This window comes from Denticeps clupeoides, chromosome 18, assembly GCF_900700375.1.
Source record: "Denticeps clupeoides chromosome 18, fDenClu1.1, whole genome shotgun sequence".
In the NCBI taxonomy this organism is placed as follows: domain Eukaryota; kingdom Metazoa; phylum Chordata; class Actinopteri; order Clupeiformes; family Denticipitidae; genus Denticeps; species Denticeps clupeoides.
This window is the reverse complement of record NC_041724.1, coordinates 9,294,341-9,319,912: the sequence shown is the minus strand read 5'-3', so window position 1 is coordinate 9,319,912 and position 25,572 is coordinate 9,294,341. Positions and strand designations below refer to the sequence as shown.

The 25,572-nt window shown below is 41.0% G+C and overlaps 1 protein-coding gene across 5 annotated transcripts in view; it reads right to left on the bottom strand.

Annotated features, from left to right (window-relative positions):
• Positions 1–19,214, bottom strand: part of LOC114768018 (teneurin-1-like) — a 179,354-nt gene extending 160,140 nt beyond the window's left edge. For 3 of the 5 annotated variants that reach the window (XM_028960053.1, XM_028960050.1, XM_028960054.1), the window contains exon 1: positions 18,910–19,214. The gene's annotated coding sequence lies outside the window, so the exon portion shown is untranslated. The remainder of the gene's footprint in view (positions 1–18,909) is intronic. The other 2 variants (XM_028960051.1, XM_028960055.1) reach the window with 2 other exon arrangements.
• Between the last annotated feature and the right edge of the window lie 6,358 nt (positions 19,215–25,572).

Below are 25,572 nucleotides of genomic sequence, written 5' to 3'. Positions count from 1 at the left end.
ATGCAGCTACGAACTGTCTACACTGATGATCCATAAAGAGGTTAGGCACTACTCCCCTTATTGGACATATTAATATCAGACAAATGTCTGAAATATCCTGTTCAAATGATTGCAATCCTTATTTTCCTCTTGCTAAAGGCCAATCGAATCTGTTTTAATGTGACAAGTGGTGTGGTCCCTGCTTGAGTTTAGGGCTGTTTTTCATGCCGACAAACTAGCTTTGTTGACCTCTTCAGGAGCCTTTAATAGCCATACATCAAGCCACTAACGGCGGAGGTGTTCAATACCTTGGAGGTGAGTTCTGGTAATCATAGGTTTGCTCAGACACAAATTTACAACTGACCTTTCAGCAATGGCCCTAATGTTATTATTCCACATGAGAGGTTGCCCTAGCCGGACTCTCTACCAGTCTGCTGTCATCTATTAAAACGCCTATTTCTCTGACTCACAGAAAACAAACCTTTCTTCTTTTCTTCTTCACATATAGGAAAAAAAGACCCCTAATTACTTCCATTCTGCGAGTGGCCCTCTGCATTGTCTTTTAAAACATAAAAAACCATTTGAAACAAACACGACAATCAAAGTCTTGTTAAGGCACCACCTTTGTGGGTGCACTGTTGCTGTGGAACTAGCCCAGAACTCTCTAGTTTACTAATTGGGAGTGAGATTTGTATGAGCCATTAGCAAGAAATTTAAAATATGTGTGTTTCTTGTCTATTCAGCATTCATCCCAGGCAAATCAGTGTTTACAATTACGATTAATTCCCAGTTATTAGGCAAGCTTGTGCTTTTAATTTTCATTTCAGGCCAACCTGACAGAACCTGTAAGGTTCTAACTGCAAGGTTTACATCTGTGTTCCCATTTCAAGAACATAATGGCCTCAGCTTTATACCTCAACATGCGGTGTGTTCATAAAACATGAATCAGTGCTTTCCACTCCCATGAACGGCCTGGGAAATATGCACAAGCATAATCACTGACGTACCAGAGCACGGTCATTCATTTCCAATGGACGGTTCTAACTTCTTCTGCTCCAATTTCTCTGCATGGTGTAGTACAGGAACGAAAAGAAAAGAACATACTCACAGTGCTCATTTTCATTTCAATTCACTACTGACTGTAAAACTGAAATAAACACAAACGAACAAGAATGGCTCGACGCAAACAGCAGAACACTTTAATAGCCACCTGTTCTTCCTGTTGAGTGCTAATCCTAATGATTAGCACTCAGCCATTTTACGTGATTTTACACATCACACACTCATCCTGCACCCCGCATTATGCCAAATACCACGTCTTTTCTAATTAAATGGGTGGCTCAGAGTCTGCAATAACTTTGCAATTAATCAAATACACTTAGCCTCTTTTACTAAAATCTTCACAAATAGCTGCAGGGCTCAGTTTCTGAAAATATCACACAGAGCATTTACTTCCTGGTGAAAAACAATTCAATAGTCTTAGCACAGTATAAATACTACTTCTGAATTCTCTCCTTATTAAAATAAATTCAATTATCGATGCTAATGCTAAATTATAATAAGGGTAAATTTTTAGGATAAGTAAAAAAAAATATGTTAGATTGTGCTGGTTAGAATTTTTAATTTAGTTTAGTTTAGTTTAGACAATTTTTTCGCAATTGGTGCTGTAAAAAGGTCCTCGTAACAAGTTTTAAAAGTGAAAATATCCTTTTGAAATGTATTTTTCATAATCCTATATGCATATAACAAATGTACAGTCATGGCCAAAAGTTTTGAGAATGACACAAATACTGGTTTTCACAAAGTTTACTGCTTTCGTTTTTATTATGGTAAATTGCATTTTATCCCTGTCACAAAATGACCTGCTGAGATCATTTCAGTGATCCTTTAAGTCGTGCTGACGAGCACAAGGCTGGAGATCATTGTGTCATGCTGATTGAGTTAGAATAGCAGATTGGATCCTAATAAAGGAGGGTAATACTTAAATTCATTGTTCTTTCTCTGTTAACCATGGTTACCTGCAAGGAATCGCGTGCAGTCATCGTTGCGTTACATAAAAAGGGGCTTAACAGACAAGGATATTGCTGCTACTATGATTGCACCTAAATCAACCATTTATCGGACGGGTAAAGTCATTTTCTCTGATGAAGCCCCTTTCCGAGTGTTTGGGCCATCTGAAAAAAATTATTGTCTGGAGAAGAAAAGGTGAGTTCTACCATCAGTCCTGTCTCATGCCAACAGTAAAGCATCCTGAGACCATTCATGTGTGGAGTGGGCTCACCCACAATTTTGACTAAGAACACAGTCATGAACAAAGAATGGTACCAAAACATCCTGTGACAGCAACTTCTCTCAACCATTCAAGAACAGTTTGGTGAAGAACAATGCCTTGTCCAGCATTGTTTCCACCATACCAAAGACAATTCTGACAAACTCCAAGCTCCGATTATGAAGGAATGGGTTGCCATCAGTCAGGATTTAGCCCATAAGTTGATTGACAGTATGCCAGGGCGAATTGCAGAGGTCTTACATTTATCAGACGCCCTTTTCCAGAGCGACTTACAATCAGTAATTACAGGGACTGTCCCCCTGGAGCAACTCAGGGTTAAGTGTCTTGCTCAGGGACACAACGGTAGTAAGTGGGATTTGAACCTGGGTCATCTGGTTCATAGGCGAGTGTGTTACCCACTAGGCCACTACCACCCTTGGAAAATATGGGCCAACACTGCAAGTATCAACACTTTGCTTAAACTTGATGTAATTGACAATAAAAACCTTTGAAACTTATAAAATGCTTGTAATTATGCACCAATACACAACAAATACAATTGACAAAAAGATCTAAAAACACTGAAGCAGCAAACATGCATTTGTGTCATTATCAAAATTTTGGCCTTGACTGTATATAAATGTTTTACATGTTTTACATGTTTTACATGTTTTAAATGACTAACTGAGATTAAGGAGACTGCAGTCGATACGTTTTCCCAATTTTGAAAAATGGAAGGAATGGGGCCAAATGTGTTGTGGAAGCAGAGTGACATGTTGCTCGCTGTACACCCATATCCTCTCATCACCCCTCAGGAGGTGTGTTCATTTAATGCCGGTAAGCTGTCTGACTGAGGATAGCCATGCTAATTCTACCCCACTGTAGGGGGCCCATTAGGTGTCTTGATTTCCCATTTTGATGTAACACCCACCAGCATGTTCCTCAAGCCATACTGATTTCTAATGGAAAAAGCTGAAGGAAAAAAAAGAACAGTAGCAGTCCCCCTCTCTCAATCTGAAGTGAAAAATCATGCACTGCAGATTGATGACACTCAGCAATTGACCCAATGTAAATGTCATCCCTGTGACACATTTTCTGCACAAAAACAAAGTTTCTGGCACATAATCGCCCACCATCCCCATTATCGGGCCAGTGTAGACATCATCCAGTCAAGCAATGATCTGAATGCAACCTTGACATATTTAGTCACACCCATCCTGGGAGCGAGCGAAGATCCAAGAATGAGCTTTCAAACTGCCCTGAAGGGAAACAGCTCATTACAATCATCCATCCCGACTCCCGTTTGATCATTTAAAATGCAAACAGCACTCAAGATTAATGTGCCTTAAAATCACAGTTGCAAAAAGTACCACCTCGCGGATCTCCTGGAACTCCTTGTACGGACGGAGACAAATGAATATATTAAGCGTTATTATGATGAGACTCAACACAGCTCCAGGCTATTGTTCACGGTCATAAAGAACAGCAGCTTTTCATTTTTTTTCCCCCTGCTACCAAGACAGAACTCTCTAATGATATTTCCAGACAAATTATTCTATGGGTGTGATTTTGTCATGGCACTCTGTTTTGCTGCCAATGGGGACTAGTCACAAGCCATGATCTGACACATTTATTTTGGTGCAAGCATTTTGTATCCCACATGCATTTGATACACTTAAGCATGTGGTTGTGAGGATGATTCAAGGAATAACATTTTAAGCAGCAGTTTCATGGTCAAATTAGTCTGATGACTAATGATCAACCAATTCATGTTTGGTGTGGAAATGTTTTACAATTTTTATTAAAATCCATCTCAACTATACCAACAGAATCTGTTCAGAAATTCAAAGTAGTAGTAGTAGTTTTACACTTTTTTTCTAGAAATAGTTAAATACTGACATCTGTAGCTCCATCTCATTATCTGTATCTCCAATGGACAGATAATGTCAGGGTGGATCCTGGGACGACCGGGCACACCTGACAACTCTGATTGCAGGCCACACCCCGGGTTCCGAGATTGAAACACAAACCTATGAGCGAAGGGAGACACAGTTGTGCTCAGCCGCTATTGTTGGAGGTGGTGTGCTTCTGTGGACGGGTGTGTGTTTTTCAGGTGGTGTGCCTTTCTCTTTTCTCATTTTCTCACTCCTTTTCCTGAAGTAGAGCCCTATATGTTGGTTTGTCCAGTTTAAATAAAGTCTTAATTTCTATTAATACGCACTTGGGTCCTCCTCCTCTTTTTTTGTATTATGACATAACTTCTTGTTATGTGTTTATTTCTATAAATTCTGAAGTCATACTACTATATATATATATATTATAGCACCATAAAATGTGGGCCCTTTAAGACATCATGTCAAGCCTTGTTTTAGCTTGTTCAGCGTTTCATTGAAATTATGAATAGCTATTGCAATACAACTCAAGGTCTATAACATGAGATTTTGGCAGCAGTATGCTATGGTTGTAATTAGTGAACAGTTGCCTGGTATTATGTATTCATTACTTACACTTTATTTGCCATTATGGAGTAGTTAATCTCTGATCCAGCTGTTGAATCTGTTTATTACCGCGTATCCAATAGACCTACGTTAAAAGAACATGCCCCTTATTTAGTCTTGTTTTGCCTCTCAAATTGAGGCCTGTAAAATGGTCCCAGTAGCCCAACAGTTACCAAACACCACATTCTAATCATTTCATCATTTATGTGAAAGAAGAGAATACTCTGAAACCCTCAAAGTAGATCAATCAATGCCATTTCATCGCTATTTCATTATGCTGTGAAATCAATTCGGTAGCACAATGCGCGGTTAAGTACAGGATGGCCAGCATTTACTTCAAACATTGCTGCGAGTGCCCTTAACCTCAGGAAGGATTCAACAAACTCATTATGAAGTCTTAACTTGTTTCTTCTTTTTTTTTTAACTCTGCACTGATTTCCCAGTGGAGTTGTACAGAAAGAGAAAGATAACATGGGCCAGACAGCTATGAGAATTCTTCATGTCACATCAATTAGATTTGACTGGACTATTAATAAGTGCTGGGTTGCAGCATGCCAAGAAGACAAACATGACCTCGCCAAAAACACGGGAACGGCAAACAAACCTTTCAACACCAGGGCCTTGATCCATATTTTAGCAAGAGCTGATTACAGCAATAAATGAAGACTGACCCATTTGACAGCCCCATCACCCCTTTCACTGTGAAAACCAGCAAATCCTAATGTTGCCGTGTATTTCGTGCTACTTATAGATGTGATGAATAGCCACGCAACAGCGGCTGCACTTAAGGTAGATTTATGATGCCGGGCCTCGCCGCATATTTAACACTGAAAAGCGCTGAAGTCGGGAGCAGCTGGATTGCAAGGAGAGTGAAGCGGCCAGGAGTCATCAACCAAAACTGAGAAGAAGGAGAAGAATGCATTTATGAACGAATCTTCTGATGCTGCCCTTTAAATAACTCAGCCATACATTAGTGAGGAACCATATCGCCTGTGCAGATGCTGTGCAGAATATGTCAAAAATGTAAAATGTAAAACTCATACATGTTTTAGATTACTTCTTGCTTGATTCACGTCAGGCAAAATGCACCCTTTCAAATCCATTACGTAACATCTCTTTTCTTCCACTGTAGACAGAGCTTGCTGCAAATGAAGAATCCATTACTTGTCACGCAGTCCCTATTAAAGACTCACCCAGAATCCAACAGAAGGTTTAGGACAGCTGTTCAAATGGGAATGTTGATACCATTTGTTTATTTCGTTAATGCGCTACTTGGCTTCATTACTACACCAGGAAACTAGCCTTTTATCTCAATATGACATTCAGGGAGGGCAATAAAGCCTCAAATCATTCCAGAAGTTTCTGAGATGACAATTATTATGACAAAATGAACACTATGTTGTTATACTGCCAAAATAAAGCAAAAAAAACAATGGAGTTTATTATTGCTATCTTTGGATTGTTGCAATTTATAGCATTATATGCTGCATTAAAAACAACAGTAAGAAGTTTTGTACATTGTAATATTTTTATTTCTTGATATCAGAGCAACAGTGCTGACCTGTCCAAAAGCTATTCAAAATCCAGTGAAACACTTCCATTTGTCACCAATTACCCAAGAATGCTCCTGGTCTAGCCCTCTCTCCTAGCAGCAGAGCTGACAGTACAGGAACACCTAGATTCAGGGCAAATAGGCATCAGCCTGGTTTTAAAAAACAAAAGTCATCAAAATAAAAACACCTGCCCAGAAATATATGACATAATTCATGATGTTGTACATTTCTAAATGCAAAGGAGAAAAAAATCTTCACAAGCTTGTCTGTTCTTTATTTGGATTCAATAAATTGAATTGTATTCATATTGTATATAACCAAAAGGGATCTGTAGATGTATTAAATTGTTGCTATGCCAGACTGCTCTGGTTGGTATTCTTTACCATACATAAAGACCATGCTTTCAATATGGGCATTACAACATCAAACAGTCATCCACACTGACATTCGAAATGAACTCCCTCTGAATGCTGAAAAAGTGTTTTTGCTGCGTTTGATTGGCGTTCCTTTGGAGTTGACACTGTTCAACATTCGTCTGGATTTTGGTATAAATTTACACCATGAAGTCATTATTTGACGCCATCCAGCAGCACAGCTAGTGTTAGACGCCCGTGTGCGCTCACCTAACACCACAATCACCAGAAAAATGCCTGGTGAAAGAGGCCTTAGAGATACTAATTTTTATGAAAAAGAAAATGTTTATCTGTCTACGTTTTCCAAGCACAATTTATGAGGAATCAAAATGAAGGGTTAGGGTTAAAGGGGATCAATAAAGAATCAAACAAATAAGAGGAATCAAAACAGTGTTGGAAATATTGCAATCTAATCAATACCATTGTCTACTTAAGGATCAATGGAAAGGATTTTTACAATAATCACATGGTTATGTTATATGTCAAACGTCACTTACTATTATTAGTATTATTATGAGCACTAGTAGAAACTGACCCTCATTACAGGCATGCAAAATGACAAATGTGAATAGCACGGCCCTGGGGGACAGTGACACACTCATTCTCACCTCCCCACTACGCAACGTGCGGTGAGAGCGCAGCCACCGCTCTAACACACGACCTCCAGCACGTGGCCAGGACACACTTTTGTTTGTTTATTTATATATTTATTCTTTCTTTCTTATTCCTTGGCACAAATCATGTGAAGTCAAGTCCTGCTGACTGGAGATAGAAACACAGAATTAATTGTTAAATACTGCCGGTGCCAGTGTCAATCTCTTCATGTCGTCTGGATTTTCACAGCTGGCCAGGCTGGTAAGCTCCGGGATCAGAACAAAGTTAACAATCAGATTAGAAGTCAGTATGCCCTGCCTCACCCCCTGTCCAATCCCTCACAATCGCCCTCACAACCGCATGCTTAAGCATATCAAATGCATGTGGGATGTAAAATAGGATACACTCTGCTTCCCATATTTGAAAATTCAGGCAGTGCTGTTTCCTATAAACCCAGATGTGGGGTCGTGAGGTTAATGGACACATGTTCTGAACCTTCGGTCCTGACCATAATGTAATGCATGCAGAAAAATCCTGTAACATAATCACGAACCCCAGTGTGAGAACAGTGTGAAATTTCGAGAGCGAGACCACAGGCAAGAGACACGTTATCAAGTGGAGTAACAAATGGCTTTGATTGGGATTTAGCAGTTATCTTCCAGTGTTGGACCGTTTGGGGGAAAATCCTATGGTAGAAATGCATGGGCTATTAGCACCACATAAAAAAAAAAAACTCATGCATGCAGGCACACTTCACCGCTTTCATCCAAGGGAAAGGCTGCACCAAAAGCACGGGGTGACGTGACAATGAGCTCAACTTACCATGGGTACTGAGTCAAATGTCAAACCATTTTACTTTCCTGGCAAACATGGCTGGCCATGACTTTCATACAGAATTATCCACCTCATCAGGCTCTACTGTGGCTGCAGGTCTGTCGATTCTGCTGGACGAAGGGGGGAAAAAATGCTTGTTTCAGCTGCCTGTCGCTCACACTGCTCAGATCAAATTGTTCTGCCAGCCTCCGGCCTCCTTGGCTGCGCCACGACACCACCGCCACGGAATAAACATGGGCAGAATGTGTGGCCGGAGTCAGAACAACACGACCAATCCATGCTGCTCCGGCAAATGTATTACAAAGTAGGCGTCTACACAGATTACATCACGTCGCGTCCACGGCTGCTTTTTGTCATTATGACACCATTGCTGATTATTCTGTGTGTCTATCAAAGCTTGAACCCGTCTCCAACTGGTAACGTCAAAACCAATCAGTTCCGCCGTGTCAGAACTGTGTCCATTCATTCATGGGCAATATAATTTATTCTAGGGTGAAAAAAAATTTAAGAAGCTCTTTCAACCTGTTCCCCATTTAAATAAACATATCGCTTTTCATACTCGTGCATAACACAATGCTAAAGGTTATTAAATAAATCATTCAACCAATAACACAGCGCGCATGTATCAAAACTATATCAAACCCGAAGATATTGTCAGTGTAAGATATAGCTTTAATACATGCACACTGTGTTAGTAGTTGAATGATCAGCTGGAGACCATCCCAGGACATTGGGAACAGGGCATGAAAACAGTCCACACTCACACACCATTCATTCAAACACTCATGCCTATGGCCAGTTTAGAAACACCAATGGATGTGCTAGGTCAAGATGCTAAGAATCCCACCACCGTATGGCCCTTGCTGGATCATCCCAGGAGATAAACCATGAAAACATTTTACCGGATATAATGTACTATTTACACTTACAATATACTATTTAGTTTAAAATGTGAGGAGTCCATCAGCACAACTGACAGCTCTCACACACCCTATACCCTCAATACGGAGTTATTTCAAACCACTCCTGAAAATACATCACATGGACAAAGCAGTCCAAGGTAAAGCATCCCATCATCTCCTTTCCTCCTACAGTTCCCTGTTTCCTTTGCTTGAAATACACCTTGTACACAATAATAATCTCTGCTGTATTCGACCTGGGACCATGTCCACTAGCGGATATGCAGATAGATTATCACCACTTTAATTCTAGCCTTTTAGCAAACGACTGTATAGTGAATCTGAACATTTTCAAACCCTCCCCAGGTGAAACATCTTATTTATCCTCCAATATATTACAGAGCCTCATCAACAGATCCTTGCTTTTTGCTTGACTTGGGTTATTGGGATTAAATCGGTAAAATTGACATTCTTCTAGCACAGGGAAAAGAATCTCAGGCAACCAAACAGGAACACAGGAAGCATCAGCCAATCGAAACATGCGTAAATGTGAGCGTTATTACCAAACCAGGATCCAGGTTCCTGCTGCAAAGATATTTTAACGACAACAGATAATCGTCGAGCTGCATTTTCTATTCTCTAGCAGTACAATTCAGCCAGAAGATATGGAGACACTCTCGCTGTGCTGGAGCAGGGATCAGCACAGCGATCCTGTAAAGAATATTGGGTAAACACAGAGCAATCCATGCGCCAATCCCGCCCGTAGAATTTCCACAGCAGCTTGAGTGGAACTCGATGCAGCACGGATTAGCCTTCTCATTTAGCTGCAATGACAAACCCCAAAACAAATGTCATTGATTTCTTTTTTTTTTTTTTTAGTTAATTATTTTGACACACCTTGCCAAGGAGCGCGTTTTAGCTGCACGGACGATTTATGTTGCAATGTATTTGGAAGGAAACAAAAATTGATTTTTCTCCTCTGAAGTTGTCTTGCGGCTTGATTAATACCTGATTTCACTCAGAGCTACAGGTCCCAGCAGATGCATGCCTGCTGCGCTTGCACTTCATCAAAGGGATGTGCTCGTAATGCACGCAAGGTAGGCCATTGATTCACAAAGTCCTCTGATTCACAAAGGCCCCTGCCTGCACGGAGGGAGGAACACTAACAACGCTCCTGCGGTGAGAACGTTTTTGACCTAAAACAGTCAGCGTTGCTTCGTTCCCTCTCTTTTACTCCTTTAGTGGAGTGCTATGGCACTGTCATGAAGCGTGATTACAGTAGCGCTGCATTATATCATGCCCTCATTATATCATGTCCTGCTGTTTGTCCAGATTTTATTTACCTGTGTATCAAGTATCGTTCCATAAAATGAGATCTGGATTCAGTGAGAAGCTTTAAAGAGCCGTGGTATGGAACACCATGTCTATCATTATCATTGAGAGTACGCAGTGATGGAGAGTGAGTGAGTGAGTGGGTGATTGAGTGAGGGTCAAGTAATGGATTGTCAGGTGTGGGCACTGGGGATCACTTCTTCTACAGAGCGAGTTGGAAGGCCACACCCGTTTTCATAATCGTTTGTCCTGCAATCTCATTGGCAGTATTTGTTCGGTGACTCAAATATGTGATATGCTAGATATCTAGATGCAGTTGGCAACATGTCTGTGAGGGGCTTTGATCACGCTGTACACTAAACTAGGAATAATATATGCATTAGTTCCCAAATGTCTCCTCAAATGAGACAGATTCATTCATTGGGTTGAGAAGATGCATTGTAACGTTATGGATGACAACTGGAAGGTTCCTTGTCAGAGATCCTCCAGTCTCTGTTCAGCTTCTATCCCATTTACAGCATTTATCAGACGCTCTTATCCAGAGCGACTGGTGATAATCTATCTGCATATCTGCTAGTGGACATGGTCCCAGGTCGAATACAGCAGAGATTATTATTGTGTACAAGGTGCTGTGATGAAGGTGTCTAAGATGTGCCTCCAAAATCTATCATAGCTGAGTTGGATGGGATCTTATGACCCTACGAGTGCTTTATTTAATCTACATACTCATCAATCAGAAAACAATGTTCTTGATCCTCATGTCCTACAGATAGGGGACAACATCATCCTGGAAGACAGCACTCCCATCAGGTTGGAAATGTCATCTTAGGATAAAGGTGATCACTCATCATCAATTACTATTGATCTACAGTTTTATGGCCTTTTAAGGGCGCAAGTGGACCTGAGCCATTTGGCAAAAGGCCCCACAAAGGAGTTTCTCGACCCATTTACTCCAGGTTTTCCTTTTGTCACCTGCTCTGTGCGCAGGAGTTTTTTCTCTATCTAGGCCAATTCAGCCACGCTGGAGGTGGAGCAAAACAAGAAGTCAAACACACAGGCCTTGCTTAAAGCACTGATGGAAGGGAAATAATAAATTGGATTTTTTCATAGGAATGTCTCAAGAATTCATCTGGCACAGGCCGCCTCATGATTTCGCTCTACCTTGTCTCATAAAAAAAAAAAAAAAAAAAAGATTACAATAACAGAACAGCATCTGCTGCGAGGAATGGAAGGTATTAAAAACCGGGAAAGGCATCTGAAAGGCACAGTGAGAAATACTTGCACCCTCCTCACAAATTAGTAGCCTAATATTCTAAGGAGCTTGCGAGCTTATAGACCTGCTCGGGAGCTCCCGGTGGCGGCGAGAGCACGTCTGGGGGAAGCGGCTGAGTAATTGTGTTTTTCTCTGTGTTCATAAGATAGTAATTTGAGGGAGGGAGGCCTGCAGGGAGGTGTTTAAACTTGGCTGCTGCTTAGACAGGAGTCGCAGCAGTCAGCCAGCCCTGGAGGGCCTTCGGTGCAGAGGAACTCCGCCGCGGCCAGCTAAGTGACATGTGACACGGCGCCCATTATTCCCAACCACAGTCAGCGAGCGCGCAAGACACGGCTTCTGACACCCCGGGCTGATTAGTTCCCTGCATGCAGAAAGCCGACTCCCACACAGCCAAGCGACCCCGGCGCCGGGCACCGCTCAAGGGGCTAATGCCTGTCCGGCACTGGGGAAATTAATAAATAAATAACACAATTTTGCAGCATTTCTAGCCATTCTGTCATGTTAGCTAGGGGCATACGGGTTTCACACGACAACGCGTCGCATTTTCGGGCCAATTGTATTAAAGAAAGTGAGAATCAATAAGGCTGGGCAGAAACAGTGCCAGAGGGCTGGAGCTCCTGCGTTCGGAGAGCATAAATAATGCAGCCGCTACTAACAAAATATATATCATCTGGCTGCTCTATGGGAATATATGAAGGAAACACATGGAAGAGCAGGATTGGATCATTCATCAAGCATATTTAGATAAAAAGAGACACAAATTTATTAGCACATACTCAATATGTTTTATGATTCCCTTTTGCTTAACTTGTCTTACTGCAGCCATTGAAATGTTTTTTTTTTTTGGTAGAAAAAGAGACTGACACTTTATGCAATCATCTGAAGGGTGTTAGTAGCCTAGTGGGTAACACACTTGCCTATGAACCAGAAGACCCAGGTTCAAATCCCTCTTACCACCATTGTGTCCCTGAGCAAGACACTTAACCCTAAGTTGCCCCACGGGGAGACTGTCCCTGTAACTACTGATTGTAAGTCGCTCTGGATAAGGGCGTCTGATAAATGCTGTAAACGTAAATCTGGAAAAGGCAGAGCTGGAAAAGTGTCACATTTTAAAAGTGCGAATGTCAGGAAGTGCATCCCCAGCTATGACCCCCCACAGTCAATGTCAGTCATTAAAGACGCGGTGCCAACAGAGTCAAGATTAAACCTCAGAACAGCAGACTCTGATATCTCAATGCCCAGAGTCTCAGTCAAATGCCAGCCAGGGTCCAGCCACAGACGGTCATTGCGGCCCGCACAATTACACAAAGGGTTTTCTTTTTCTCGTCAGATGGGCAAGAACTTGTACCCTGAAACTTGAATCCCCCTTTAGCCATTGAGAGCCACATGTTTGGTTCAAGGCTTGTGATTATATCAGAATGGTTTCAAATGGTCATTCTGGTGGGGCGGCAAAAACCACAACAGCACTTCAGCCGAAGCAACAAGGGGACGACACCTTGATCAGCCCCTTTTACTCTGTATGAGTCCCATGGGACTGGAAAATGGCAGCAGTGATGTACTCTTTAACATGAGTTTAAAAAAATGAGGCCGCTCCCTACAGCGAAATACTTCAATATCGACGTGGCACTGGATGGTGCTGGAGCCCCACACTGCCAACCCAGCTGTGCCATGGCTTCCTTGAGAGGATTCCTATCCAAGTACAAACCACATGCTGCACTGGGAAGAGGCGGGCACAGCTTGGGCTCATCGGTTTGGCCACAGGCTGCTGCAGGGTGGTCATACGGAACTGATGCAATGTTAATGCGGACTCTGCTTAATGACAGCCATAAGGACATCAAAACATTCAGCGGACTTTAAATACATCACTTCTCCATTCATATTAACATACTGTATGCCAATAACTCCTGTGATGCTGAAAATGAATTTAAGCTAAATAAAAAAAAAATGAATACACAGCTAAATAAAAACATGTTTTTATGATTAACTTAACCTGCAAATTACTTAGTGTTGGTGAAACAGTTTGGCATGCTTTGCAAACATGGAAAACAGCATTTATATGACATTATGGTTTTAGGTTACTTTATGGTTGAGTTGTATTATGAGCTACATTATTGTTATGAAACATGGCAACACAACACAATGTGTAATGGATTTATTTTTTGTGCCACGGAGCTTAATTTTAAATATTCTAATTTGCCTGGGCATTTGCACAAACCAACTAAGACAATAAAGAATGCACGAATAAAAATAATTTAAAAAGAATCATAAAGATGTATTTTTAAAAACAAACATGGGAAAAATAACAAGGAAGTATATATTTTGTGTACATTTTACATTAATTTCTTCAATCCAGTACAACATTTGGGAAGGTTTGGATTGAAACCTGAATTAAAATGTAAGGTATTCAACATCTTATATTCTATAACTTTTATAAGCAATAGTTAAAAAGTTGAGATAAAAGGGGCAGAAGGGGGGGGTGCAGCACAAGAACAGAAGTTCAGAGGGGGAAATGCTTTCTGTTCCCAAACAAAATTCCTAAATAAAAAAAGCCCTGAGCACACAAAATAATATATTTACATTTAAAAACATAAGTGTAAGACAAAAATGACAAGCTCTGCTGCTATTAACCAAAAGGCAAAAAAAAAAAACGCACAACACTCCTCATCTTTAACCACGGTGCCAAAAAAGCCATTAGGCACAGCTGGTTCTTGCACCACACTTAAAAAAAAATATCGTTAAGCTTAGAGGAGTCCTAAAAAAGTCTGCAGTCTGAACAGGAATGCCCTCATCTTGGTGAGTGAAAAGTAGCTGTTCTAGTAAATTGATAAGCAAGTCGAGCGCTGAGTGAAGCATTAGCGGCCCATTGCCATGGAGAGGCCGCTTGGAGACACCTTCAGCTGAGAACGCCATATGCTACATGGCAGATAGGAGCCATACAAGTGGGTGATGACATTTGACATTGACATTTGACAGGTGACATTTTCCAATTTCGGTTATGAGGAATTAATCCCCCGTGGAAGGCGAACGCGACAACTATATGAAATGGCGTTGGCCATTCGAGGGATGCCGGTAAGAACCTGGATTATAAGCTTCAGGAAACAAAGAAGAGCAAGCAGACGGCTAATAGGAACACGGATTTGGAGGAAACATTAAAGCAGGTCAGCTGCATGCTGTTAAAAGCATGCAGCCAGTTGGCAAGAAGGCAGCAAAAGTTCATGCAATCAGAGGCTTATTATAAGCAGGCAGACGCTGAACAGAGATACAGGTATAATCATTGAAGAGCTTATTGAAAAAAATAAAAAATTAGATGATGAAGCCGGCGATAAAAGAAGTTCAATTAAGAAATCTGCCATCTAAACTCTGCTGAAAATTAATAACATTAATATGTCAGGTTGTCGTTTTACTGAACTCCTCCATTAATGTGGGAAATGAGTGAAAAACTCCTGATTGGCAGCCGCTAATAATTGATGAAACCTAACAGCAGCTAATGGAGATGTGACATAAGCACATTTCTCAAATGAATATAAGTTCATTGGCCAACAGAGCAAATAGACTGATTTAAAGAAGAGAGGGAGAGATAAAACAACAACATAGATGTTCTCAGTAACATGACGGCCAGAACAGCTTCAGAGCTCCTTGTCCCAGATTCGCCAGGCGCCATTCATCTTAAAGTTATTTCCTCACTTTGCGATGCGAAGTGAGGAAATCTCCAATGGGTGTTGAGATTGGGAAGGGATTCGGTGACTGTTGAGGGTCACATCATGCGTTTTCCATACACAATTCAATGATGCTTGTCGTTTCTTAATATTTTCATATGACCAATATTTCAGATGTACCACTAAAATTCAGTGGAAAATGTTACAATATGAAAAAAAAAATCGAATTATGTGCTAATTGTTATGTTTATTGTGTAATAATGTGAGAGGCCAGTTTGCGCTTCAGAGGATAAATGTGTTCACTCATATTCAGTCACCTTCTATTTACCTAGAGTAACCTTTACCACTTTACCACAGGACAAGTGCTTGTGTCTGTAGTCTTCTGAATCTCCCCAGAAGTTAAAAGACTTCCAACAACTAGTTATTAAGTGAAGCTGGAACAGAAGTGAAGAGAAGCACTCAACAACTTCAATTCTCATTATTGTCCCTCAGTCCTGAATTCACTGGTATCATCATGAGTGAAGAGATAAAATCACAGAAAAAATGGAACAATTTCAGCCTGATTCAGCACAGCAAGAAGTGAAGAAATGATGAAACATCTTGATGACTAATGTTTCAGCTCTGAATATAGTAATTATGATGTGTGGCACACAGAGAAATGGACTTTTCGCTGCTCGACCTCCTCTTTGGCCCGACACAGTGCTTGTTTGCCCGCCGCAGTCCAACATTAAGCCCGATTTCAGACTCTTTACATTGGAGAGAGGCCAGCGAGGTGTCAACTGCTCGGTCAAACAGCCCAAGGGTCTCTGGGGACTGTGCACGGCTGAGCATGCCAAAGAAGAGACACTGCTACAAACGAAGGTCCAGAGGTGGGAGGTCTTACATCACATTCTGAAGGAAACATGGACCAACCATCAGACACAACCAATCAAAATATACATATTCACACATGTACCAGCGTTCAAAGGTTTAGTGTTATAAAGAAATGCCCTCGATTTTTTCAATGTGTTTAAATAAAAACTATTAAAAAATTAATAGTAAATGGTCCTCGACTAAATAAAAAAAATGTTGAGGTTTGCTGATGTACCAGTGTGAATTTAAGCCAGATTTATTGCTTCTTTCATCAGTGTTTTCCAGCTGTACTACGATCATAGTAAAAGGGTTTTCTAATAGTCAGTGATGTTTCTAAAGTGCGTTAGTGCCACAGCATTCCATTGGAACCCAAAGCTAAATTTTGCTGATAATGGGCTTCTATACATGTATGCAGATATTCAGTTCATTAACAGCCATTTCCAGCTACAAGTCATTTATAACATGAACAATGTCTGGACAGGATTTATATTAACAGCCCTTATCCAGAGCAACTTACAATCACTAGTGACAGGGACAGTCCCCCTAGAGACACTCGGGGTTAAGTGTCTTGCTCATATTTGTATTTGTGATCAACGTGATGCTATCTTGATGGATAAAGGAATGAGGACATGTGTAAACTTTGAATGGTAGTACGTGACAAGCCATGGTGGAGAACACAGTCTGTTTGGCGGATTGTTCTCATTCCTTCACATGGCCTTCTATGGAAAAGTGGGTCATCGCTAACAGGGCTGCTGGGCAACTCCAGATGTTTGAGAACAAATGAGTTGCGCACCTTGAGGAACAATGTACTGCGACTCTGAACATATGATATCCGGAATGCTTGTGTCTATTTTCCGATTGTCTGCGTCAACTTGCGGTCACAGACACCAGTTGGTGCGCCTGCGGCTCGCTCGCCAGCGTCTATCAGGCCTCCGACGCTCTGCTTTGAGCGGCATGGGCTTCCACTTAATATATTCCACAGGCTGATCGCCCCTGCAACAACGGAAGGACGCAGTCTGTGAGATTCTGCGTGTAGGTGTCTCATTGTGCGCCGAGCGCAGATGCTTGTCTATTAATAACAAATATCGGCGACAGATTGGCCATTCTTAATCAGTCTAATTAATTCCAAGACGGAGAGAGAGAGAGATAGAGAGAGAGAGAGACAAAGAGAGAGACAGACAGAGCCACCAAACTCAACCTGAGGCAGGGCCAGCTGGCGAGAACATGTCCTGTCTGGACAGGTCAGGCTCCCGATGATTTATATCATCATACTGGTGTTCAGGACATATAATTTATGGAGAAATATTAAATATTATATATTATATATAATATATATTATTTTGTATATATATAACATATGTGTGTGTGTGTGTGTGTGTGTGTGTGTGTGTGTGTGTGTGTATATATATATATATATATATATATATATATTATATTTAATACACACACACATATTCCTCTATGCCAAAGGTGTATCATGAACCATGATTAGGATTTGATCTGAAACCTGTACCCCCCCAAACAGTTCTTTTAGATGGAAGTTATTCTGAGAGCATGAGAAATGAGCTCCCCCTGGCTTAGTGCTGGGGGTTCAACAGCTGACTGGAGAGAGAGAGAGAGAGAGAGAGAGAGAGAGAGAGCTACAGATGGAGATGCTACAGATGGAGACCCAGACCTTCACCTAAAAGTAAATATCACATCCGAATGCAGCTTCGGAAAAGTCCGAAGACGCCTGCGCCTGCTGATGGCCGGGTCACTTTATTCCATAATGACCAGGCCGTCAGGGCTGAGGCTTGAAGATGAGGCGTGGGAGGCGGAGACACTTCAGATGTGGATGAGCTGAGCTGTTCCAATCTTACTAACAAATAATTAGAACACGCAGAACATTGAAAAAGCAAATGATTAAGAACATTATTTATGCATGGAGACAGGAATTGCCATTAAGGGCTTGATGAAGAGTTCTGATGAACGGCTTTTATTTGCAGAGACATATGGCAACATAAAGGCCTTAAATTAATTATGGCCAAAATGACTGCACTCAAGTTATACATGATTAACATGAATTTTGTCTTATTATTATGGTTAGTAGAAGCAGCAGTTTAACTTCACCTTCGTTCAGTAATAATAAATTGTCGATACATTTGTTCTGTTTATTTATGGCTTACTTTATGATTACATTTATAAATGTAAGTTTTGAACAGGATTTATGCTCACTGTTTTGTAAGCTTCCTCTGGTTTCATTTGACAGATGCCCCATGTCATGAATCTGTATCATATTGGCTATTATTATCATTAATAATATTAATAATAATATATGTTCGAATCGTTGTTCACTTATGACAAGCATGATAAACAACAACAGAAACAGAAACGATACGCATGTTGAACACCAGAAGCCGTGGCGACTTCTGCCACCTGCCCCGGGGGAAAATGCGCGTTCACGAAACGCCGTGTCCGAGAAATAAAAAAGCCCCCCACTCACATAACGCAGGCGACAGCGCGTGGTCCCCGCCGCGCAGACCGTGACACGGCGACACCAACACCACCCAGGACGCAGTCCCGGGGACATGTCACCGGGAAAAGTGACCTTAAAAATACACGCGCGCACCCCGAACCCGCCAACACGCGTGTGTGCGGACGCGCGTACTTGTGACAGCGTGCGTGCGTGCGTGCGTGCGCGTGGTACACATCTCCATCACAGTGGAACTACTGTTATTATGTGTATATATGTATAGATATACATTTTATCATGATTACCTTTCCGATCTGATGCCATAACAGGTCAGTCCCAGTCCATCCCGTTCAGACCGGCTCGCGTATTAGAAACCGCGAGAAAAAAAAAAAAAAAAAAAACCTTATTTCTCCGGTCCGAGATGTAAATCATGTATCTCGAGGAGCCGAGTTCCGGCAGCCACCTCCGCTGGAGTGCTACTTGGTGGGAGAAGTGGGAGGGAGGGCATGCGTTCTGCTCCCGGCGAATCTTCTCCGCGGAAGGGCTGCTGCTGATGCTCCTGATGCTGCTGCTGATGCTGATGCTGCGGAGACCAGCTCTCCTACCCGCTATAACAGCATCCCCGGAATATACCATAGGACTGGACCATAGGGGGTGTGGCATCGGCACCAGACTGGACCGTGTTCTGCGGAGCTGAGATCCTATTGCGCAACGCAGCCTGAACTAGTGTCAGTCACACTTTTTCTTATAAAACTGGACGAAGGAAGTGAAATTAAGCATGCTGTTGTATGTTAGGGGTACGTTTGGTTTGTTGAAGATGTAATCTCTATCTCTCTCAAGGGTCATGGGTGGATATTAACTCGATCACGTGTTTGGTCTTATTTTGCTTAATGTGCCCGATGTAAACAAATGTAAAATTTCTTAATAAAATATGAACTTGGGCATACGAGTCCTGCGAGTTTGAGAGTTTGCTTGAGGGTTTCCTCCCACCGTCCAAAGGCATGCAGTCTAGGTGTATTGGCGATCCTCGTGTCCCAGGATGGGCTCAGCAGTTGTGGAAAGTGAGTGAGAGAGAGAGCGAGAAAAAGAGCGAGATGTACAGTTTCATGAATTCATATGAGCACAGCTTGTACTCCAGTGGTGGGTCCACGCTGCCTTAATTTATTTACAATTAAGAATATCCAACACACAGTTTACTGCAGATTAACGGTTGTAGTTTAAATACATAATCAGATGCTCTCGGGGGTCTCCTTTCAGCTCAGGGCCCAAGGCGATTGCATGCTGTGGCCTATACCCACTTGTCTTCATTTTGTCTTCTGTGCATTGTTAGAACTACAGGGACTCATGTGAAAACCTCCCCTGAGACATTTTGGGACGAGCTAAAAAAAAAAAATGCTGTGTGCTTACATGTTCATAACTTATCATTTTCCCAACATATGTCTCCAGTAATTATTACAGATCTGTCTCTGTACTTGCCATGGCCATCCCTTGCACAGCGGTGCTGCAACCAAACTGCTAGACTTTCTTTTTTTCTGTATTTGTGGGAAATACAGTAGAATAATGACTGAACAATGGGGATTCCCCCGAAAGTCACAGTGAATTTTGCTGCCTCCCAGGTGCTTATTTGTGCCTTAATCTCGCATATGCAGTATATACCTTTAATGGCGTGTAATTAGCCCTGGGGGGTTTACTGTTGACTGTACCTCCGAGAACAGTAATGAACTCCAGTACTACAGTAAGCAGTGTAAAGACGCAACATGATAAAAAATGAGGAGCAGGGCCATTATGTGCCATAACTAAAGCAAAGCAAATTATGAGAACTGTGGTCAGGCGGGGGATGAAGAAGGAATTAAGATGGAAAGGTGGACGAAAACAGCAGAATAAGTTCTAATAAACACAGTGAAGAACAATTGGGGGTGAAACGACTTCTCGTGATCTTGAGATAATTATCTGACTTCCTTTTGCTTCATGTGGATCATTGGTGTAGCGCATTTAAATGAACCAACACAGAGGCAGCTGAACATGATGTGGTCTCCTAAGTGCTCGGCAGTTTTATAAGGGCCACTAGGAAAAAAGGACCGCCACTACAAGTAAGATGGTGAGAATCAATCTTGCATATGCCTCTAAAACGTCTTGTTGATGCCAAAGGCTGTCTTAAAATCAAATTTTGATCAAGGGGAAGACCATCTTCAGTTGTGGTTGCAATAAAAATAAATAAAAAAAAACAGAAAAAAAAATCAAAGGACAAAACACAAAGGAGAGAAAAAGAAGAAGAAGCAAGGAACAAACTCTGATACCGAGGTGATGATTTCCCCAAAGCTCTGGAGGAGCTGCCAGCGATGAGTCCAACAGCTGTTACTGTACACTCTCTCAAGCTCAGAAGTTCTCTCAAAGCAACAAAAGAGCATTCATATTTTATATGAAATCTCTCAGGCAAATTTCAGCAGTTCATTGTAGTGAGACGTGGACTTTGAATTACGCCTTGAGCTGGATTAAAATAATATATATATAATTATAATTATTGTTTACTATATATATATAATTAATTTTGGGAAGTGTTGCTGTCTTGGAGAAATGTATTTAATCAGCCAGGAGGTGAGTCAAAAAGTTGGGATGGTTGCCTTGTAGAACTGCATGATGATCCACATAACTTGGAATTCAGAGAAGCTCTCTTAGCTCTGAATGATAGTTGGATCATGATACAACACTTGTTGGAAGAGCTTCTGCAACAACTGCTACCGATCTTTCAGTTTTAGCACAGTGGAGGTGAAGTTATCAGATCCACTAGCCTGCCAATCAGAATTCTGGAATAAAAAGGGCTGTCAGATCGTTTTGGCAGGTTTTGTGCTAAAAACCAACATATCTGGCAACACTGCTTGCACTTCTTTGCACGTATAATGTCTTGACAGGAGGGGATTTAAATCATCCAGGGTGAGGAAGAAGAGTCCATGACAGCTGTCAGTCACTGTTAAAGGCACTTTAAACTTAATTCCTAAAAACTCATTAAAGTTAATCTTCTGGCAGACAGAAACCATGACACTCAAACAAAACATGTTAGCCATTTCCTCCTCTCCAGACATCTAAATCCTGGAGAAATTCTTGATGTGACATTAGCAAACAAGCCCCACACACTGTTGAACTTACACTCACTCGCTTTCCACAACCACTTATTCCTAACCGGGGTCGTGGCTCATCCCAGGACGTTAGGCGTTGGGGGTTGGGTGGGATATAAACACGAGGTACATACCAGGCCATGAATGTGTATCTCTGTCGAGCTTGAAGGAGTGCGATGAGAATAATGAGGCACACAACAAACTCTGAAAAATGGCAGATGGATCATGCAGCCTTCACACACCCTTGGTGTGATTCACAGCCTGGAACTGTTGATCCTCTGGAGGTGGGAAATTAGTGAAAATCAATTAAATCAAAACAATTCGATCAGAGGCAAGCTGAAGAGGCAGAACAACAATCAAGAGAGACGTGACGAATGCATTACTGAGGACAAATTTTGCTTATGTCCCATTTTCTTATATAGATTTCAGTTAAAGTTGATATCAAGCCTAGCGCTCAGTAATTATTGGAATTTAATTAAATTTCTTCTCATAAACGGTTTTGCATAAATAATTGCTTGGCTCTGGTGTGAGAAACAAAATACTGATAAACAAGGAATCAATTCAAATGTAGTAAAGTGTGGGGCTGGACATCAAGGAGTCGAACAGAAGTGTTTTGCTCAAGAACACTTCAAATCTGCAATTATTGGCCTCCTTCGTTCGAGCTGTTTTCCAAGTCGACAAGTCGGCATCTTACTGTGGGTTACACTCCAAGGTTAAACACCGAAGAGCAAATCTCAGGCAATTTTGAAATCCCCACAGTCAGATGATGTAAAAATGTTCCACAGGCAGTATTGACTCTAACTGCAGTCTTCAGACTAGCAATATAAGTCTACACCGGTGTATGCTGCTAAAAGAAAATCAGCCATTTCCATTGCGGTGTTCAATATTAAAATTTTGCGGCTGGAAATACATTGGCGTGACTAATGAGACGAGGTCTATCTCTCAGTTTCAAACGCTCACTGGCATTCAGTATCATATCAGGGAGTACCACTAGATGGCGATGCCAGATTGTGAGCATGACCAACAACACCAAGATGCATTGCTTTAACAGTCCCTTCTGTTTTCACAGTTTACTGCAAAATCAGTAATGTACCGCATATTATAGTGAAACCGCGATTGCATAATTTGTGCAAAATGGCCCTAAGTCCCTTAATGTAAAGTGGAAAAAATTGGAAGGAATGTGATTCATGTGACAGATCTGACTCCCTGTCTCAGTTTTGTTATTTTCTCAATTATTTAGGTTCTTACAATGATTATGTCCTTGGCTGGGCTTTTTCAAGAAAATATGGTGAAAACAAACGTGAAATATATCAAAACTTGTTTGACTTTTTCCTCGTAGAGGGTTAGGGTTAGGGTTAGTTCACTAACATTTCTAAATGTCACCATGATGAACAGGGTACATTGTTGTGTGTATGTTTTTAAGACCATGTTTGACCATCACTACCTAGTTTCCACACTACATTCCAAAGAGAATGCCAACTAAATTAATATGACCTGTTACTTAAATTTAAACATCATGTATTTTATTCATGTTTTTGTAGAAAAAATGTCTAAAGCATAATACCTGAAAACAATGTGTGTGCACAAAGAAATGAGATCAAGGAATGGCTTAGATTGATTTAAATGGAAGTAATTACCACCACCACCACTTTCTTCTTCACATAAATTCATTCCTAGGCATACTTTTGAAAATATGCTTTATGCAGATAAAATACAGGCCTTAATGTTTAAATGGACTGTTAATGAAACTTATAACTGCTAAATGTGGCCTGCCACTGTAGATTAGTTGTCATGACAACTTACGTTCTGTTGGTCAGGACTTTAATTAACAGCGTTCTCAGGAATTCTTTTGGAAAAAATGAAATAAATAAAAGAACAAATAAATAAACTGGTAAATTAGATGAGAGATCACTTTGGCAGATGCACAAGCCCAACTTTACACTCATTCACAACCAACCACTTTTCTTATTTCATAATTACTGCTGTTCTAAACTGAAGTTGGAACGAGTCATTAGGTCAAGTGTTGATACAGAAGAACACACTGATTTTGCATAAGAGACATTTGGCTTTAATTTAATTGAATAAAAGGTGCTTCTGAAAAACACTGCACGACTGTATCATGGCATTAGCTGCCAAGCATCAGCTGACATGACTGATTATGGAATATGTTTTGTGACATTCACAACATCATTATATTTGCATTATGCTGGTGACCAATGGGTTTCTTTGAAAACCGCCTTTGTGGAAGGGTGAGAAACAGTTTTGCTTCTGTCGTTCTCATTACGTACCAACTCTTCCAAATGTCTGATTCAATAATGAGCAATATCCTTCAAAGGGCACGACATTCATAAATTCCACATCAAATACACACATCACGGATTCAAGCCATGTGAAAGATGGAATGGAAGTATTTTAACCGTCTCACTGACATTCAGCCTTGCATGACAAGAGAGAGAGAGAGAGAGCAAGAGCCATCTTTGATGGTTAGGAAAACAAGGCTGTTTAAGCACTGTTTTCTCCAGTAACACCCTAATCTTTTAGCACAATTATTGCTAAAACTCCACACACACACACACACACACACACACACACACACACACACACACACACACACACACACACACACACACACACACACACACACACATATATATATATATATATATATATATATATATATATATATATATATATATATATATATATATATATATATATATATATATATATATATATATATATAACTCCACACACACACACACACACACACACACACATATATATATATATATGTGTGTGTGGGTGTGTGTGTGTGTGGAGTTATATATTTTTTCAATGTAAGAAAAACTTGTAAATGTCACCTTAGGGGATGGACACTGCAACTCCTTACATCAGCAGCCTACCTTGCTGTGCTTTAACATGTGTGGTTACCTGTGACTGCTCGCTTTTTCAAATGCAGCTTATTGAATTTCAAAAGACAAGGACCTCGGTGCACCGTAAACCTGACTCCTACACACATCGAGCTGTCAATAACCCCACCGCTGTTTTTTTCCTTTGGTTTTCATCACTGCAAACATCCCGCCAGCGCTTCAAGGGGGAAGGGGGCTGTAATATTTTATACATGCCAAAGCATCCCACACACATGGATATCAGGGAACCCTGAATTGAACGCATTTATGAATGTCTCTTGGATAAATTCAGCTGAATTAGATCAAACCATCTGGTCTTTGTCGGAAAGTTTGCAATGGCGCCTGACCATCACATGGTACTGTAATTACTGTTGAGCAAGCACATCCATGCAAATTTTATATCCTTAAAAGTCAGTGTAAAACAGTTTAGTAAGCACTAAAATGAGCAGTATTATATGCAGGGGGTGTGTGTCCACTAAATTAGTGTGTCCTTTTCTTATGTCTCAATTACAATTGAGAATGGATGCTTTGTCCAGCAGCTTTATTGAAATTTGATTTGGGATCAGAGGTCACAAGTCTAGCCAACAATTAACCTTGTTCCTCTCCATAATGACCATTTGAACTAAATGGTCATTATTTTCACTTATTTTTTGCAAGTTATCAATATGTATTGTTTAGTGGTATGATCTAGCCCAGTGGTGGGCAAACTATGGTATACAGTCATGGTGAATGGTTTTCAGAATGACACAAATACTGGTTTGCTGCATCTGGTTTTATTGTGCTAATTTGCATATGTTACAGAATGTTATGAAGAAAGATCAGATGAATTGCATGAATGAAGTCCCTCTTTGCCATGAAAATGAGCTCAGTCCCAAAAAAACAATTTCCACTGCATTTCAGCCCTGCCACAAAACGACCTGCTGAGATCATTTCAGTGATCCTATCG